The sequence below is a fragment of the Pituophis catenifer genome, unplaced genomic scaffold (genome assembly GCF_029215685.1).
Source record: "Pituophis catenifer annectens isolate HBS135680 unplaced genomic scaffold, rPitCat1.0.hap2 SCAF_3, whole genome shotgun sequence".
Taxonomy (NCBI): domain Eukaryota; kingdom Metazoa; phylum Chordata; class Lepidosauria; order Squamata; family Colubridae; genus Pituophis; species Pituophis catenifer.
In genome coordinates this window covers 79,270,630-79,291,311 of record NW_027256883.1, presented here as the reverse complement: position 1 = coordinate 79,291,311, position 20,682 = coordinate 79,270,630, and positions in this window count along the sequence as shown.

Here is a 20,682-nt window from a genome sequence, read left to right as displayed (position 1 = left end):
GAAACAAAAAATGTAAATGTATATGTAAACTAGGCCTAGAACTCCAACTTCTATTATGTTATAAATATGGACACTCAGTATTTTCAAGGTTGTACCATTTTGATAATTTATTTTTGAGCTTAGTTCTATTTTTATCATTCTGGTAATTTCCTTGATAATAATATTATATAGTTTAAATTAAAAAAAAAACTGTAAAAATATGTTCACTTTCATTTTTATGTTCCTTGGAAAATGTTGTTGGTTTAAAGCTAAATAAGACATAAACATGTCCCCCAATAATTAAATCTTAAAATGTAATATATACATAGTGAAATCTACATTATCAAAATTAGGCTTTTAACCTATTATCATGCCCAAGATCAATAATAAATACTTTACGATGTGGAACTAGAGGGTAGTGTGACCAAAGCAGGACCAGACCTAGCAAGTAAGGCTGATTTGATAAGTAAAAGCTCATATTTAGCTCCATATAGTACTATTTAGAAACATTATTCAGTTACTATGATTTGATAGACACAAATCATGCTTGTTCCACCTGGAAGATAACCCAATATTCATCTCCTGAAGGCAAAAATACCTCACTTCAACTTGCAAAGAAGGCAAACTCTACCCACCTTTACTGCTTGTAATGTTTTCTGACATCTAAATCAGTGTTATTCAGTCTACTTGCTGAACGTCACTTCACTGAAGGCAAATACTTCTAATCTGATTGGTTTTGGTGCACTGTGGTGGCAATATCTTCTCCCTTCCAGTCAGACGTGGTATTCAGCAGGTTCTGATCAGTTCTAGAGAACCGGTAATGGAAATTTTGAGTAGTTTGGAGAACCGGTAAATACTACTTCAGACTTGCCCACCCCCATCTATTCTCTGTCTCCTGAGTCCCAGCTGATCGGGAGGAAATGGGGATTTTGCAGTATCCTTCCCCTGCTATGCCCACCAAGCCATGCCCACCAAGCCATGCCATGCCACGCCCACCAAGCCACGCTCACAAAACCAATAGTAAAAAAATTTGAATCCCACCACTGCTTCCAGTCTTCGATTGCTGTCTCTCTATGATTATTTACTTTTGCAACAATGAAACACATCTGAAAAATAAAATGTTTTAAACATTGCCAAGAAAAAAATGCAAAAGAAATCTTGAGAGTAAGGGAATTATATTTACAGGTGAAGAGAACATTTATTTATTTGTTTATGTAATTCATCTATTGCCTCAATCTTCACAAACACTAGAAAGTTAAGTGTTGAGAAAATGTAAGATACTACTTAAGTGCCTGTCTTAGTGTTAGTGCTGTTATCTGTCACCTCTGATTAGCTGGAAGTCAAGAGTGTTAAATATTTATACTGAATACAGAAACATAGATTGTTCTCGGAAGTGTAGAACAGTCACCAAAAACAAGTAAAAATGCTTGATGTTCCAAGTTAGTATAGAATTATTTCCTTGGACAGCAATTTGCATCAATAGTGCATTAAAAGAGGAACAGTGAGACTCTTATTTTATAGGTGCAGGAAACAAGGAGATGCTGTGAAGATGATGGTATTTGGAGAACCAGCTACAGATGTGATCTGATTGGCTATTTGGGAGTCATTGGAATGGCAGGGGTAAAATAATGGAGAAGGCTCAGATAGTACTTCAAGGGCCTTGTAGATACAGCTTTAGGGGATTAGGCAGTAGCTGCAGAAGATTACTGGATGGTGGCAATTTTCTTTTTGGGATTAGTGGTATAGGAAGTTAGAACCTACCCCTCTCCTAGGAAAATGAGATATTTTAGGCAGAATATTTCCCCTAAAAGGGAGGCAGAAACTCAGCCCCCCCCCCACACACACATCTTTGTCAATTGGCCACTAAGGCCTGGCCCAGTCTATTCTACATAACAAACCTCTTTCAGGCAGAGCCATAGTAGGAATTGCCCAAAGCCCTTTCATTACATCATCACCCAGCAAGAGTCAACCAAGCCTGGGACTCAAAAGACAACCTACAAAGTTACCCCTGCATGGCCCCATGGGAGTCTAACAACCAGTCAGAACACAAGCTCAAATTCAAAACCCAACAGAGGGCATAAAACCCAGGCACTCTCAGCATCTCTTCCCTTTTTTGCCCAGGTTCTCAAGCCATGGTTCATTAATAAACCTTCTTTCCAAGCAGCTTCCATGAATCCAGTGTCTTTTTCCCCACTTGGAACTGAACGCAGATGGACATTTCTTCCAAAAGTGGTAAGTTATTTTATTTGGGATGACTTGGCAGAATAGCAAGAGGGAGGCAAACTATTGATGATATGGTTGGGTCAATCTGAATCCTGTCGCTACTGTTTAGTTCCCTGTGCTACACTGGCAGCCATTTTGCCTCCATCATGCTATAAAGAGTCAGGCCTTGGAAGAAATAGTGTGGCTCCTTTGGTGCTTGAGGTGCTTGGAGGTGTCTATAGTAGACCTCCAATACACATGGATTCAGTTACACACATAATAGTTCAGAATTGTCTGAGATTGCTTTGGATGCAGTTTATATCTCCAACCTCTTGTTCTTTTTCTCCTTCAGGAATTTTGAAGGAACCTGCAGTCATTTTTTTTTTAAATTTGATTTATATGCCGCCCTTCTCTGGAGACTCAGGCGGCTTACAATGTGTTAAGCAATAGCCTTCATACTTTTGTATATTTATACAAAGTCAGCTTATTGCCCTCACAAACTGGGTCCTCATTTAACCTACCTTAGAAAGGATGGAAGGCTGAGTCAACCTTGATCCTGGTGAGATTCAAACTTACAGTAATTGCAGACAGCTGGTGTTAATCACAATGCTTTTAGTCTGCTGAGCTACCAGGCCCGTTTGCAGTATTGTTGAAACTGGTTCATAATTATTCTGAATTTTGTAAAGAAATTTGAAGTGGGGAATACAATACAAACATGAAGCAACATTGACCTAGTAGAATTCATCTCCCCCACTTCTCTCTCATCAGAACAGAAGGCAATTGATTGAAGCAATTTCTGAATCTATTGTGAAGTATGCAATGCCTTTAACATCATATATAGTTAATGAGAATTTTGAAGAAACAGAAGCTAATGCATTGAAAGCATTTATAGTAGAAACAACACAAAATCCAGATGTCACAGGGCTGAAAGATGACAATGAATAATCTTTTATAAGCATTGACAATGAGGAAGAGAAAAAAAGTGTTAGCGAGAGTTAGTACCAATAGGATTTTTTTTTTAAAAAAAAGAAAGAATCACAATCTAATGGAGATGAAGAAAGGCCAAGGCCAAAACTTTGATGAAGATGAGATGATGAATGAATTTTAATTTATTCTGATATTGCTTTTTGATTAATGCAGGTGCCACAAAAGTTGAAAGTGAATCTGGTTGAGAAGAAGTGAACCTCTTCAAAATAATAATTAAAAAATAACTCTTTCTCTGCAGGTCAGTAACAAGGAGAAAAGAGCCAAGGATACAGTCAATATCAGAGAATCTCATGGTTTTATAAATCTTTACTGAACAGTGTAAGAGTGTAAGTAACAGTGTAAGAGTATTGGAAATTTGGATAGTTTATTCCAAATCCAAGCATGGTTTGGGTTTTGTTGCACACTGCAGATAATGAGAACTAAAGCTGGAACATCCAACTTATAACTGGCTTTAAAACATGGTAATTAAATTAAATCACCAGAAATTTCAGGAAATTAAATCCTGAAACCTCTGAAAATGAGATATCTCACTTGCTTAAAACAATGGAAAACTTTGGCAGTGGGACCTAACCTCCAGAAACTACTAATAAAAATGCATCAAATGGAACTGAAAAAACCAGAGAAAAAATGGAGAGCATTTTCACATAGGATGTAAAAAAAAGCCTTTCTTTCTGTGGTCCTGGAGAGGACATGCCATCATCAGCAAACAAAAGATTTTTGGTGGGTGGGAGCCAATTTTTAAGAAACACTTTATAAAAATTAAATATGCTATTTTTTATTATTATTTTTTGAATAATAATATTCAAAAGGGAGGTCGATTTAATTCTTATCTCCAAATATTTGAAGGGAGGTCTCCAAATAATATTTGAAGGGAGGTCGATTTAATTCTTATCTCCAAATATTCAAAATGAATTCATTCATATTCCGGAAAATTACACTTAAGAAAAAAAAACAATGTACCAATAGAGGAGAATATTTATAGCTCAAGATTGAACTGTGGGTGTCAGCCTCTGCTCTTTCAGTGCTTACTAGCTTGGCTGCCATGGAACGGGGGAGGGGGAGCTAGGGGGATTCTTGGGTGGGAAGCGAGCTGGAGGAAAAGGAAAGTAAATCTTTACTGCACCATTTTCTTTGAAGCTGATAACGTTTCAAGGTCAACAGTCATGGCATAGCCAGATGATGACACTGCCAGTTGTGTGCTCCCACATGACCCCTGGAGGACCTGTGGATTGGATGATTTACGCTGGACAGTTGGGGGGGATGCTTTCTATATGTGATTTTTGTGCCTTTGCTTCAGACCTTGCTTTTCTTTGACTGCATTCAATTCATATTCAGTAAAAATTACCTTTCTCTATGAGTCGGGGTTTTTCTTTCTTGGATAATGAAAGGAGGCCGTCCTGACATTAAGCAAGGTCTCAATTTATCAGCCATCCCGGAAAACTACCGAGGGGGCTGAACAAACAATGTTTGATCAAGACAGTGACCAGATCAGATGGGAGCTGCTGGCTCTACAATTTCATCCTACCAGCTGGGGGGGGGAGTCTCAGACTCAATGGCAAATTTATGGCTGGAAGAAGAACCAGAACAAGCCAGATGGTCGTTGGGAGTAGGGAGGCTACCAGAATTAAAAAAGACCCCCTACTGAGTAACAAGCACCAGACCCTGGAAGGGAGAATCTGCCTGGATGCAGGAGCAGAAAGAAAGTTTACTGGTAGTCCAGGCTCTGCAACTTCTGAAGGAAGCTGAAGAGGAGCTTCAGAGGCCGAGAGAGGTATGTTTACCCAATGAGAAAGAGGGAGACCACCCCAGAGGCTGCTGCTTGTGTGGGAGAGAAAGAGCAAGCTGGGGAAGGAACATCCCAAGCCTCCAGAGTTCAGGCGAAAGATGCAGCTGGGGCCCCGGCATTACAGGCTCCACCCCAGAGCAAAGAAAGCCAAAAATTCCCCCCATACCAGAAAAGTTTGGAGGAGATCCAAAGACCTTGGGGTTTTTCCTGACCCAAGTATGGTACCATATGCAGGACTGGGGGGAGGACTTCTTGTTGGATGTGGCACAAGTGAAGTGTGTTACCAAAGCCCTAGAGAGAGTGGCAGCTGAATGGATGGTGGGGCTTCACAATAATAACTCCCCCCTGCTGAGAAATTATGATCAATTTATGAGAGCCCTCAGAACACGTTTTGAGGACCCTTAGCCAAGCGGAAGGTGAGTATCAGAATGAAGGGCATTCAACAGGGCCAGATATCGGTGGTGGAGTACACCCAGGAGTTCCGCGAGCTGGCACCCCACATGAGAGGGTGGTCAGAAGTGGCCCTACTAGAGAATTATAAAAATGGATTGAATGAGGACATCTACAAAGATTGCCATGCACGGGGGGTCCCCGAAGATCTGCAGAGCTGGTACGTGGTGGCAGTGGACGTGGAGATCGACCTGGCTCCGTGATCCGTGGTGGCTGCACTTGGGGTCAGCCATCCTCCTCATACCACAAGGGGGCGCCAAAGGCAGCAGTGGGGAAGACAGGGCCCAAGCCAAAATCCTCCGCGTGTTTCAAATGTGGGAATGATCGGCAGTGAGCCACTGAGTGTTTCTCCAGGCCAGCGCCCAATACGACCACTCCTGGAGGGAAGAAGGCTGATAAAGCACCTGCAAAAGCCCGCAAGACCACCCTGAAAAGAGAAGTCATTGAGTTCACTCCCTGGAAACAGGGTGAGTTGGGAACTCTGACCATTGCAGATGACAGCGAGACTGACACTGATTCTGATGACAAAAACCTGGTGAGTCACAATGGGGGCCCCATGATATCCCAGTAGAATTAAGGGTGCCATCCACTGGGGCCCATGGGCAGATGCCAGTCCTCCTAGACTCTAGATGCACCAGGTGCATAATCAGCCCAGATGTGGTGGAGAAGATGGGCCTAAGACTAAAAGCATTGAGAAGGCCCATCACATTCTGTCAGTTAGACAGATCGGTGGCAGGAGGGGACCCAGCCAGTTTTGTGACCGAACCAATCGAGATGCAAAAGGGAGATCACCTGGAGACTCTTAGTTTTATTGTGGCCCCAGGCATGGAGTGGCCCCTCATGCTTGGACTGCCTTGGCTCCATAAGTGGAACTCGCGCATAAACTGGAGAATGGGTGTTTTGCACATTCGCTCCAAGAAACCAGAGAAAGAAAGGGAAGAACCCCATTTGGTGGACGGAGTGGAAATCTAGGGGACGGCAATTGCAACACACCACATTGAGGGGGAGGAAAAGATTCCAAAGGAGTATTGGGACCTCCGGGAGGTTTTCAGTGAGAAGGCCTCAGACGTGCTGCCCCCCCCCCGGCCAATGGACTGTACCATTGAAATACTTCCTGGAGTAAAACTCCCTAAGCCAAAAATCTACCCCATGACCCCCCCCCCGGGAGCTGGGGGAACTATGAAACTTTATTGACAAAAACCTAGAATGGGGTTTTATCCAACTGGCCAGGCTGAGGGTGGCAGCACCGGTACTTTTTTGGGAGAAGAAGGATGGGTCCTTTCACTTAGTGGTTGACTACAAAAATCTGAATGCCATTCGCATAGAAAATGTCTACCCCCTGCAGCTCATGAAGGACATGGTAGCCCACCTAGGCAAGATGAAAATTTTCACCAAATTGGATTTATGGGAGACCTATTACAGAGTCCGGATTAAGGAAGGGGATGAATGGAAAATGGCTTTTAACTGCCTGCTGCAAGGAACCCCTGCTGTGTTCATGCAATTAATCAACAAAGTAATTAATCAATGAACACCTCTACAAGGGGGTGCTTGTCTACTTGGATGACAATCTTATATACACCAAAAACATGGACGACCATGTAAAATTGGTGAGGACCATCCTGAAAAAACTCAGGGCTGCTGAACTTTATGCCAAACTATCAAAGTGCGAATTCCACCAAAACAAAATTGACTATCTGGGGTATTGCATCTCATCTGAGGGAATTGAGATGGATCTGGAAAAGGTCCGGGCAGTGTTGGAATGGGCCCCACCACGCACTCGCAAACAACTACAGATTTTCCTGGGATTTGCTAACTTCTATAGACAGTTCATCCCCTCGTTCGCCAAAATTGCATTGCCAATTACAAATCTTTTGAAGACAAAAGGAGAAATAAAACCAAAGCCCTCCCGGGCCCTCGAATGGACTATGGACTGTCAAGCAGCATTTGAAAAATTAAAACGGTTGTTTGCTGCTGAACCAGTCCTTAAACATCCTGACATGGAAGCCTCTTTTGTTGTACAGGCTGATGCCAGTGACGTACCTGTAGGGGCAGTACTACTGCAAATGAATGCAGAAGGAAAACTGCAACCCTGTGCCTATACCTCTCTGTAAGTTGACGGAGACTGAGAGGAGATGGGCCATATGGGAGAAGGAAGCTTTTGCAGTTTGTTGGGCACTATTAATGTGGAGACAGTTCCTTAAGGCGGCTAAGCACCCGTTTGAGGTATGGACTGACCACAAAAACTTGGAAGCTTTAAAAATGCCTCGTAAACTGTCCCCAAAGCAAGTCTGCTGGGCTCATCACTTCAAATAAGAAAATGGAGTTGGGGTTTTTCTTTCTTGGATAATGAAAGGAGGCCATCCTGACAGTGGGGGTCCTTGGTGCTCTCTGAGCTTGGTGGTTTTCTTGCAGATGTTTCATTACCAAATTAGGTAACATCATCAATGTTAGAAGGCTGGATATTGAAAAAAGCAAAATACTCCAGAGAGCACTTTCTACGTTTCACACACTAATCAAATGTGTGATTGGATACGTCCATATTGAAGACTGCAAAGGTGAAACAAAGGAATCATTCTTGGGTTTTTTTTCCTATTTCTGGGATGAGTACAATTGCCCTCTCAGAAGAGTTCTTAAAATCACATCATCGTCATCATCATTATCATCATCATCATCATCATCATCATCATCATCATCATCATCATCTTCTAAATATATATGCTTTCCAGTTCCTAGCAACTCTGGGAACTTTACAAATTGTTAAAAAGAGGAAAAGTGAAAAGATCCCTACGGATGAGAATGTTATTAAGAAAATATTAGAATGTGCAGAAATGAATAGATTAACACTTGCAATTAAAGAAAAAGAAGATTCTGATTATTATAATATATGGGAGTTATTCTATCAATGGCTAGAGAACAAATATGAAAATTAGAAAGAAAAGCAGAGAAGTGAAATATGGAAAATGTTTTAATAAAGTTAAACAAGTTAAGAAGATGATTGTTATAATAGTAGGTATGTAAAGTATTAGTATTAAGTTAAGAATAGACAAAATATTAAATATGGCTGTAAATCTTAATTGTTATTGCACAAAATATTTGTACCCAGATGACACACTGTTTAATGAAAGATGAAATGTTTGTATTAAAATAAAATAAAATAAAATATTTAAAAAAACTCCAAATTGTTAAAAAGCATTTGAACACAAAGAAACAAGAATACCTCCTCCCCTTCCCCCACTAAAGTTGGCAGAGATGACAAAAATAGATGGAAACAAAGAAAAAGGAAGCTTCAGCCATCCTCCCCAAGCCCTGAGCCAAGATCCAGCTTTCCTGGCCTCTCAAAACACCCTCAAGGTTGGAGGAAAACTTGGGGAAACCTATCTCCAGAAGGCAGGTGCTGCAACAGAGAAAATATGCTTCCAGGATCCCAATAGTGACAGATTAGACATACATCTCTCCTATGGGTCAAAGATGTGATAATGCTGCAAAGGTGTTTAGGGTGAGGTTCAGGCAAATGTAAAAGAAAATAATTCTAAATGTTTATCTAAGCCTTGTGCAAATGAAGCTCTGAAAAGTTTACACTTTTTCAGTTCTTTATGTGCAACATTTTCTGAATTTTTTTTTTTTGGGGGGGAAATTCATTTCTTTCAGAATCATTTCATTAACTAAAAGTGAAAAAACTTTCTTGGACAAGATGGAGTCCTCGTTATGAAACCGTACATGCAGTAAAGACAAATTTTGGTGAGGCCTATGAAGACATCAAGGACTGTTAAAAGATGACTAGATGGGAAAGGCTGGTGGCAAAATGGCAGGCTGCTATGGACACCCATTGCAAAAGTCTGTTTTGCATTTTTTTTCCCCTGTCAGCTACAAGGATGGCATGAAAGCCGTGAAGCTGATTATTTACTCTGCAAGTTTCTTTTCTGGATAGGTCCACATGAACTTGGACTATTTGATTCTCAATGATAATTTTCCCATTAGAGCACTGATTCTCTTCCTTTGGTGAGGACTAAGGAGGGGGGGTGAAAGGGGGATTGAAGAGAGAGTGGTTGGGAATGAAGGAGACTGTTTTATTGAGTTGACTCCCCTGATGGTGCTCAGAAGATGAAGTGCTTCAGGAGATTCAATGTCCCCTATCTTGGATGAATGGAATGGGAGGAGATCTCCAGCCTTGGAAGCTAGGAGGAATGTATTGGTGGGTTATAGGTGCCTTGTAAGGGTCTAGAGCAGAGGTCTTCAAACTTGGCAGTTTTAAGACTTATGGACTTCAGCTTCCAGAATTCTCCAGCCAGCATAGCTGGCTAGAGAATTCTGGTAGTTGAAGTCCACAAGTCTTAAAGCTGCCAAGTTTGGGGGCCCCTGGTCTAGAGTGACTCAGAATATTTAGGTGTGATGGGCATAAGAAGTTATGGTGGGAGATTGAAAGTGGGCCTCTCTTGGGGAACCTGAGGCCATCATCTTATATGGGTTTCACATTCTAGCTCCTTGAACTCTACCCCAGTGCCAGTCATTGTCTTGGCTTTTGGCTGTGATTCAATGAGATGAGATGAGAGGGTTGACTTAGCACGCATTACTGAGACCTGAAAGAGTCCAAAATGAGGGGTGGGGGTGATTCTTTCAGAAATGTGCCCTGCTGAGTTTCAGATATGATATCAGCTGAGACACGAGGGAAAGGATAGAGCTGTGACAATTATCATTTTGGAGTCTCTTAGGGCTTTCAAGGGCACTAGTCTTCAAGTTGATGGATGTGAGACTCTGTTCATTAAGTTGAGCTCTAGGAATCAGCCTCCCCATTGTATGGCAACCTTCCTGTCTGAGCTTCTAGCATCTATTTCAGCATTGTCAGTGAAGTACTCCAGACGTACAATCTTGAGGGACTTTGGTTTTCCTTTTCTAGGTCTATGATCTGAGGTGGCTCAGGAGTTCATGACTACTAAGCCAATGCTGGGCTTATCACATGTCATCCAGGGCTCTATATTCTTTCTGAAGTGGCAGAGTAGTTAGAATGCAGTACTGCAGCCTAACTTTGCCCACTGCCAGGAATTCAATTCTGCTCAAGATTGAGTCAGCCTTCCAGATGGCCAGTCCACATGTGCACACCAGAAACCAGAAGCTCATCTTCCCAACACGTGCATGCATGCCAGGGAGCTGCTCTTCCAATTTCTGGCAGTCCCATGCACGTGAAGACCACTAGCCACATGCGCACCAGAACCAGGAAAAACCACGGATGACGGCTGGTGTGCCACTTCCAGCATGCATGCCATAGATTCACCATCACGGATATAGGTGTTTCCTTTTGTGGAAGACAGATTAATATGTAATAGTTTGATAATTTAATTGTGAGAGAAGATTGGGTTCAATAACCAGGCACCATTTCCACATGACTTCCAAGCACAAAATGAACAGAAAGTATCATTTTGTGCTTTGTCCCAGGCAGCAACATGTCTTCAGAAGGCTCTGTGCTCTTTGCTGTAGTGTAATGAATGATTATTTGTTATAATATTATACAACAGAGGAAAAAAATATTTTCATAAATGTTATATGTTTTAATCTTCATAAGATTTCTTATTGTTAATAATTTCTTTGGTCATCTGACAGATGCTTTCAATACTCAGAACTTTCACTTCAAAGTAGAGCTCTATTGTAACTTAACTGCAATTAATGAAATTGAAGGAGACACCGAAACAAAACAAAGTAACCAGATTCTATAGCAGTGCCTTTTGAATTCATACGTGTTTATTTTGAAAAATGTTAAGGATTCCCTGCATGATAGGAAATTATAAAAAAAAGCTTTTATTTCCAGTATCATTCTTTTCTTCATCTTGGGCTTTTATAGAATGAAAGACATTATCTTTGAAATTGCCAAGAATACTAAATAGTACAATTCAAAAATAGTTGAATGAAGACTTAGATGAATGTAGATCAAAAACGGGGGAAAAAATTCTTGGTTTTCTTGACAATGCCACTTTGATTGGGGATGATTGCAATGCTTTTGCTTAAAATAATGTTATCTTGACTTATTATTTCATGATTAAAAATATTAATGAACACTGTAATTGTACTTGGTTTAAAAGCACCTACATAACTTTAAAATATAAAAGTGAGTTCATTAATTCAGGCTTTTTCTTGACCTGTTCCCCTTTGTTGAACCTGACCTAATTTTGCAAAAAAATAAATAAATAAAAAAATCATACCTACCATGCATTTTTGACCTGAAAATCAAGAGGACTAGTGGCAAATATTTCATCCTGCTCAGTTTGACTGAAATGAAAATACTTCAGGGAATAGGCTGTAGAGGCTGGTGGCAGAAGTGGTAAAACAAAGCTAATAGTTTCCAGCAAAATGAAGAGTTCCACAAACTCAATTGAGTAATAAACAGGCTAAATGAAACTGTAGCAGAAAGACTTAAATTCAATAACAATTCACAGACAAAGCCCTCTAGCTAAGCTCCATTCCCTAAGCAACAGAAGAGAAAGGCTAAGTTTCACAAAGATTGAAAAAAACATCATCAGAATACACACACAAAAAAATCAAAGGTAAGAAGCATACTTCTTTGGTCTATCTCAGGATTGTCAAACTCCTGGCCCATGTCCAGATGCATCACACACTGGCCATGCCTCTCGGCCTCACTAGGCTGCCTGTGCGGATTCCCAGATAAGACAAACAGCCAACAAGCAGTGAAGCAAACCCCTGCCTATCATCCCCACCTCCGTAGTATTCGTCTGGCATGTGACACGATGGATCTTTCCTCAGGCCATCGAGGTGTCGAGGGTTGCTTGACGCTCCACAATGCCCATGCCCAGTTTAGCGAAGGGGGAAAAATGTCCTGATACATCATGTGACTCCACCGTGACGACATGAGTTTGACACCCCCGGTCTATATGATTGCTAGACAATATGATCTGGAATTCATAATTCACTCATCGCCTTGTGTTACCATAATTATCTTAAACCGTTAGAGCATTCATTTAACTTTTCTTGTATGATCTGCTGCTTGCCTTTCAGTAGCAGCAAGGAAAGGTGTAATTTGGTTAATTTTTTATTAGGAATGATGGGCCATCTAACATGGGATAAATGATGTTAACAGTTTCTTTGTCAATATGCTCATTGGTATACGGGCCTAACAGAAGTGTTGCTGCTGCCACTCTCAGGGTTTCCATCAGTAGTGGGTTTCAATTTCGTTCGCTACTGGTTTGCTTGTGGGCTCTGCATGCACAGAGAAGTCCGGGTGGGTAGTAGAGCTTTCCATTGCTGCCGCTACCAGTTTGCCTGATCTGGGGCAAACCAGTAGCAACCCGCCACTGGTCTCCTACTACAGACTGCCTTCCTGCATTCAATCTCCTCTTTGTTTCTGCTCACTACAATAAACTCTGCTGTGGAGATTGTTTCCTTTGTTTAGGAGACACAAACTTCTCAGCATCAAAGAAGAATCTCCAATTCAAAAAGCAAGGCAATGGACAAGGAAAACACAACAAAACAATGTGGGTGGGGAATGTGCAGTCTATTTGCAAGTCCCTTTGCTTTATAACCTTCTCTACAGCAGCCACTACACTGTAACATTTGATAACCTATGGAAGCTATTACACCGACATTCTGTTCCTAAAACTGCTGATTAGTGTTTCTCCACTTAATGGATAAGGATGAAATAGATTTTTCATATCTACCATCTTAGTTAACATCTTGTGAAGCGACTCGAGTAATGAAAAGCCCAGAACAATACCTGCCCATGATTACCGCAGAACATTAATTGAACAAACACTAATGAACCTAATTAGTGCCACAGAGAACACTGGCTTCATGCATGTTTAATTCCAAATGCAGTGGTTTAAAAATGCTAATGAGAGAGATTAGTGAATGCCAATATGAGGATATTTTGAGGAATCTTGGTTAATCCAAGAGCTCTCAGAACACAAGGGCTTAAAGAAAAGAAGAAAGTAGCTAGTTAAGTTTTAAAATATAAATTATACCATATCAAGCAAACACATATTCGCCCTCCATCGGTAGAATATATGATACTATATTCAAGGGTGAAATTCAGCAGGTTCTGGCAGGTTCTGGCGAACCAGTAGTGGAAATTTTGAGTAGTTCAGAGAACCAGCAAATATTACCACTGGCTGGCCCCAGAGTTGGTTGGGAATGGAGATTTTACAATATCCTTCCCCCAGGAGTGGAAAGGGAATGAGAATTTTGCAGTATCCTTCCCCTGGAATGGGGTGGGAATGGAAATTTTGCAGTATCCTTCCCCTGGAGTGGGGTGGGAATGGAGATTTGCAGTATTATTCCCCTGCCACACCACACCACGCCTACCAAGCCACGCCCACAGAACCGGTAGTAAAAAAAAAAAAAAATTCCACCACTGACTGTAATACAGGAGAATAAGAACATCACACTTTGCTTCAAAAAAACACAATCATTTTTTTAATTGAAAATAACATTTAAAAATCATTCAATTATTCTCAACAACAATGCAGTAATCATTGAAAAGCCCAGAACATCATCTGAAGCCCCTATTCCTGGTTGCTAAATTGATACAAGCCTGTTAATGTCACATCATCTCAGAGCTAATGCATTCAAAAGCATTTTGAAAAACATGTCAACAAAAGGAGCCCATCTAAAACGTATCCAAGAAAATGCAGATCCCTTAGAAGCTACATTATCTTTGTTTGGTTTTGCATGGCACAAACTGTATTTTTAATGTGGTTTAAAAAAATGATGCAGAGAATTATCGTTCTGTATTTTAGTTTCTTTGAAGAGTCTCATTAAAGCTAATTAACTTGTATGAGCAAACTAGATAGGTGAAAGTCTAAAATAGTAGCTCCCAAAACTCCCCTCCCCCTTACTAATAGGAACCCTGTAGGACTAAATGCTTAACAAAAGGTCCTAGACAAGAAAGTGAATAATAGTTTTGTTTTCATTTCTTTCTCATTGAAATGCAAACTTAAAGTACTTGAATTATATGTTTTATATTACTGGTACTTTAATTGGATAACTACTTTAGGGACCATCTGAAAACCAACTTTTGTCCATATAAAAGAGTATTGTAATATACAAGGACATAACTTATTTATTATAATATAGCAATACATTGCATAAAATTTTAATCAGATGACGATTTCTTCTTAAAGCTCCCACCTCCAGTGGGTATACATACTGGCAGGGTATGGAGTTGTGAAATGTTTATGGAGATTCTCAGCCATCCAAGTCATGGTTGTCTCAAAGGTACTTTTTTATTTTTCCTGGAAGACATTTCACTCCTCATCCAAGAAGCTTCATTGGTTTTGAAAAAGCACCTTTTTAGGCGAGCTGTGAAATCTATTTTCTAAGACAAATTGGCTACAATCCAAAGCAGAGTATATCCAAAGTATAGTACAGTATATCTAAGACTGTTGAATAGAACTGATCGTTGCTCCAAAGGTGCTTTTCAAAAGGCAACTGAACTTTTTTTTCCCCGTTGAAGTCATTTCACTTCTCATCCAAAAAGTTTCTTCAGTTCTGACTGAATGATGGGGAATGGAAGGATTTTTATTCTTTGCAGTCATCCTGTCCTTAACACTCTGAAAGTCAGTCATTAGCTCTCTGAGAGTTCTTTTTTTTTTATTGAAAAAGTTTTTCAAATACAAGTTTTTTCCCCTTTTCCTCCCTTCTTCCCTAACCCCCCCCTCACCACCCATCCCCCCCTGTGACTTCTTCTTCACAACAATAAGCTAATTCATAATTAATTACATAATATTTTACCATGCCCTTACTCACTCCTCAAAGTACTGACCCTTAGCATAGTATTCTTATAACTCCGCTTTTCTCCGCTTTTCACAATCTACCCTTTTTCTCCTCCCCCAAACTTATAAAATATTATTATTATTACAACAACATAACCTTTACTTTTATATATATTAATTTAACATTTCAAAGCAGCCTTCTCCAAATTTAACATTTATTCAGTTCTATCCAATTCTTCCACTCCCCAAAATATATGACTTAAAAATCCTTTTTCTTAAACTAATCAATCACTAAACTAGCCTATTTCAACCCAGTTTCCTGCAAGATTACCATACACTACAATTCTAAATATAATCCACTGCCCACTCTGCTAAAATATACATATGTCTATATATACATTCCATTTTATAAAAAAAGAAAAGACAATAACTTTAAATTTATAATTCATTTAGTATCTTCTTTGATGTCTTTCCACTAGATTGTTAAATCCGTCATCCATAATAGGGTAACATAGCATCCTGGTGCAACAGTTTATTCAAAATCTTCAGTCATCTTCTGCCCCCATCAATAATGAATATCCTCATGTATATATAAAAGTAAAAACAACCACCCGAGTGACATTATAATTATATTCCATATAGTTGTAATTGTGGTTTTCATCAGGATTATAAATCCCCATCATCTTAGTGGGTAACAGCCAGATCTTCTGCATGCCCCAGCATGACTCTCTTGCCTTGTAACTCAAAATAGATATAATATATTTATCGGTAAAAGAAATCCAAAATAGATAGTTCAAATCCAACAGTGTAAGGCTCTTTCCACATCCCAAAATCACGGCATTGCAGAGATCTGCCACTTTCCTCAAGATAGTATTAAACGATAATTCGCCTCCAATATCTTTTCACATATTCATTTATTTTTTTAAAATCCCTGGCTTCACTGTTGCTTGGTTTAGAAACTACTATTTCTACGAGATCTGTTTCTTTTCTTTTTCTTTTGCGGGTTGCATTTCCATCCAGATTTCCTTCCTACAAGTTGTGTATCAGCTGTTCGGTTGTCATTCTGCTTTGTAAATTGATCTTGTTGGTTTTGTTTTATTATCTCATATGTCTTTTCCATCACTTGTATATCAACTGATTGATTTGCGCACTTGTCTGTAAGTTGATAGTTCATCACATTAGAATCAGATGACACTGCTCTCAAATTTATAGACAGTCCAGCTGGGGTATCCAAGGAGTCCAAAGACAGTTTATCTACCACAGCCTCTGTAATTTGATGTTTTCCCTTTATTTCCAACTCCTTTTGCTTGTCCTGTGTTATGCCTAAAGATGTTAAATTTATTTTTAAAATTTTTTGATAAAATTCTTCCGCTTTTTCGACAGTATTCAGTTGGTATCTTACTCCTTGGTATCTCAATATTAAACCAACTGGGACATCCCACCTAAATAGAATATTCCTTTTTTTTAACTCATTCACTAGAAAACCAAATTTCTTCCTCTCCATTAACATCTTGGGCGGGAGTTCCTTAAAAATCCAAATCTTTCTTCCACGAAATTGCAAAGCAGAATCATAAGAATTCTGGACAATATTATTTCTAATTTCTTTGTCTGTAAAATAAATCACCACATCTCTAGGCAATTGCCTTTGTTTTGCCAACCAGGAGTTTATTCTATAAATTCTGTCAATCCTGCAAAACACTTCATCAGGTTGAACCTTTAAAATCCCAGCCAGAATTTCAGAAGATATCTTCCTTAAATCATCTCTGTCATCTTCCTGCAAACCTCTCAGTCTAATTGCATATTCTGTAAAATTGTATTGGATCATTAAAACTTCTCTTTCAATCCTCTGTTGTACATTTTCTTCATTAACAGTCTTTTGATCAGCCTCCATTTTAAATTTGTCTTCTGAACTATTATCCTGAATGTTTGCCAAATCCTTTTTAATTTTTTGGATCTTGTCATCCAAATTCTCCTCAGTTTCTTTCATTTTAGAGTTAGTATTTGCTTCCAACTGAGTCATAAAGTCTGCTAAGCCATTAGCTACTTTTAAAATCTTTCGATCCAAAAAGCCAAACTTAGATTTCACCAATTCACCAATTTCTTTGATTTCCAACTTAAATTTTTCAAGTTGCTGATTCACAATCTCATCCCTTCTTACAATCTCCTCAAGAAGAAATTCTATTATATTAAAGTCAGGTTTCTGAGACTGGAGAGTTAAAACTTGTTGATGTAATTTATTAATGGGGGAATCCCCCCCCCCACTGCCTGTTTGTCTAGTTTTATAAGTCTCAGTGCCATTTTTCCACGCAGACAAAATTTACTGGAAAAGAGAGAAAAAAAAAACTTTTTTCCAACCAAGATCAATATCAGATCCTCAAAGAGAAGAAAAAAAAAGAAAAGAAAAAAAAAGAAGTGAGAGTGAGATTTTGCCTCAGTTACAGCCAAAAGTATTCATTCCGCTACTTTGTAATTGAAAACGGAAGGAGTTTCCCTTTCAGCCTCTCTTCAAGCCGCAGCAGCAATCGCCATTTTAAAAAAAACTTTTTTTCCCTTCACTTCACTTCTTAGGCAAAATAGAATAAAAAGAATACTTGCGCTTCAGGGTCAGAGGTCCAGCTCATATCTTCTTTAATTAATTTATTTGACAGATTTACAGGCTTGCTTTTGCCCCCTAGCTCTGCGTGTAGCAGAGATTTCCCAGAGCCCGGAGCATCGGCTGGGGATACGGGGAGTCTCTTCCGCTCCCTCCCAAAAGTAAATAAAAAACTTTTGGGATTAGGCAGAGGACTCTACCCACCCCAGCCGGCTCTATCTCCGTTTCCTAATGGAAACGGAGTTTTTTCGAGCCGCCATTCCGCTGAAAAAGGCGGCTCTTACAGGCAGTGGGTTCGACGATCCCGGAGGAGCGTCCAGCGGGGACAAGCAGCAAACCGGAAGTCTCTGCTCTCTGAGAGTTCTTGAGACTACTTGGGAGTTTATACATACCCTCAGGGTCGCCTGAATCAGAGTGTAAATAGGTGTGAAACCTTCTTGGAACTGCTGAAAGGACTGTGTTGTAGGTAGGAGATAGACGATATTGTATCCTTTCCAGGGGTGAAATCCAGCAGATTTTGACAGGTTCTGGAGAACTGGTAGCAGAAATTTTGAGCGCTTCAGAGAACCGGTAGCAGAAATTTTGAGTAGTTCGGAGAACCAGCAAATACCATCTCTGGCTGGCCCCAAAGTGGGTGGGATGGAGATTTTTCAATGTCCTTCCCCCAGGAGTGGGGAGGGAATGGGGATTTTGCAGTATGCTTCTCCTGCCATGCCCACCAAGCCCATGCCCACAGAACCGGTAGTAAAAAAAATGGATTTCACCACTGATCCTCCCTCCCTGTTAAGAGAGGGCTGTTCAATTTTAATATACATCACCTCTTTGACTCCTCTTTTATACCAATGGTCTTCTCTGTCCAGAGTGTGGACTTTGCTATCTTCAAAAGACAGAATGTGGACCAGTGGTGGGATTCAAATTTTTTTATTACCGGTTCTGTGGGCATAGCTTGGTGGGCGTGGCAGGGGAAGGATACTGTAAAATCTCCATTCCACCCCACTCCAGGGGAAGGTTACTGCAAAATCTCCATTTCCTCCCGATCAGCAGGAGGCAGAGAATAGGTGGGGGCAGGGCCAGTCAGAGGTGGTATTTACCAGTTCTCCGAACTACTCAAAATTTCTACTACCAGTTCTCCAGAACTGGTCAGAACATGCTGAAATCCATCTCTGATGTGGACTTTGCTGTCTTCTCTTATAGTTGACAATGCAATATTTTATAGATTGTGTGTATGTATAATGCATAAATTAAAAGCTATTCTTATGTTGCTTGCTATCCTAACTTATAGGAATGCTCCTTTTAAGCAATATTAAGACTTTCCCTTCTCTCATTTTTTCTAAGAAACAAACAAGCAAAAAATTCCCCAAACCTTTTATTAAAGACATTTGTGTCGCTTCATGCCTTGCTTGCTTGTAGTTTCTACTTAGCAAACCTGTATTTAATTGGTTGATCAGTCTTTGACATTTTCTCTGTGTCGATAAGGCTCTCCCGTAACTGACAAATAAAAAATGTTTCAAAACCCGGTTTCCGGAAAGTACCAGCTTTTATAATAGCTGGTTTTCTGTAAGACCCTTTCTATCCATATCTGTTTTGCCATCTTGTTTGCTTTTTTGAAGCCAATGACAGCTTGAGCACATTTTAACGTGATTATTTCATAATCATGCAGTGTTACATATATTACAGTGATGCTCCCATTTTGAATGTCAGGTATATTATGGGCACTTAAAAACCCCACTGCTGAAACCATCGCCTTGCCAAATAAAGTACCTTGTTTTGCCTGCACTGATTTCCAACACTGTGCTCAGCTTTGCGCTTAGTTGGTAGCGGTCAGATTAATGCACTAATATTTTATATTTTTACAAGGATAGAGTAATTTTGGATACCTCTGTGGGGATTAGCTGCAAAACAGCCATTCAAGTTAATGGAAGTTGCATGGCAGCTCCACACGCATTATGCTGAGTATTTACTCCTATAATTGCACTTGATATCAACATTATTATACCATTTAGTGTTTTGTGACTCAAAGTGTTAGAATGAAGTGGGTGATATATTTAGGGCACTGACACATCTTTCTCTGACTGATGGCTATGAAGTGAGCACAGGCAATTATCTCCCTAGAAGAAAAACTATATGAGATTGAATTAAACTACTTAACTCCTGGTGTTTTAAAATTATATATATATATATATATATATATATATATATATATATATATATATATATATATATATATATATATATATATATATATATGTTTTCTCAGGTTTTCGCGGGTGTTTGTATGTAGGTCTTTGGTTATTCGGGTCTTCTCCCACGTAAAATTGGAAGTGTCTTGGCGACGTTTCGACGAAGTCTCATTCGTCATCTTCAGGCTGGTGTTCTCGGCTTCGTGCTTCCTGGAAGCACGAAGCCGAGAACACCAGCCTGAAGATGACGAATGAGACTTCGTCGAAACGTCGCCAAGACACTTCCAATTTTACGTGGGAGAAGACCCGAATAACCAAAGACCTACATATATATATATATATATATATATATATATATATATATATATATATATATATATATAAATAGCCAAATTAAACTTTGACAAAGCCCATAGGTGATTTGGCATAATATTTCTTTCAACTTCTTAGATATATTTGGATGAGTTCTGGCTATGGGTTCATTTAACTTGTGCTCGAGCAACAGGAGATCTATTTCAGGGACTTTAATAGAAAATCTGTGAGTGTGTGTGTGTGTGTGTGAGAGAGAGAGAGAGAGAGAGAGAGAGAGAGAGAGAGAGAGAGAGAGAGAGAGAGAGAGAGAGAGAGAGAGAGAGAGAGAGGAATCTTATTCTCTACTCCATTGAAACAAGAAAATTATCTCCCTCTGATAACTTGCTTGAGAATGTATAGGAGCCCTAATCCTATGAATAAATAATACTAATAATACCAATCAGTCACCCAGAACTTCACACAGTCAGCATTTCATGTGGC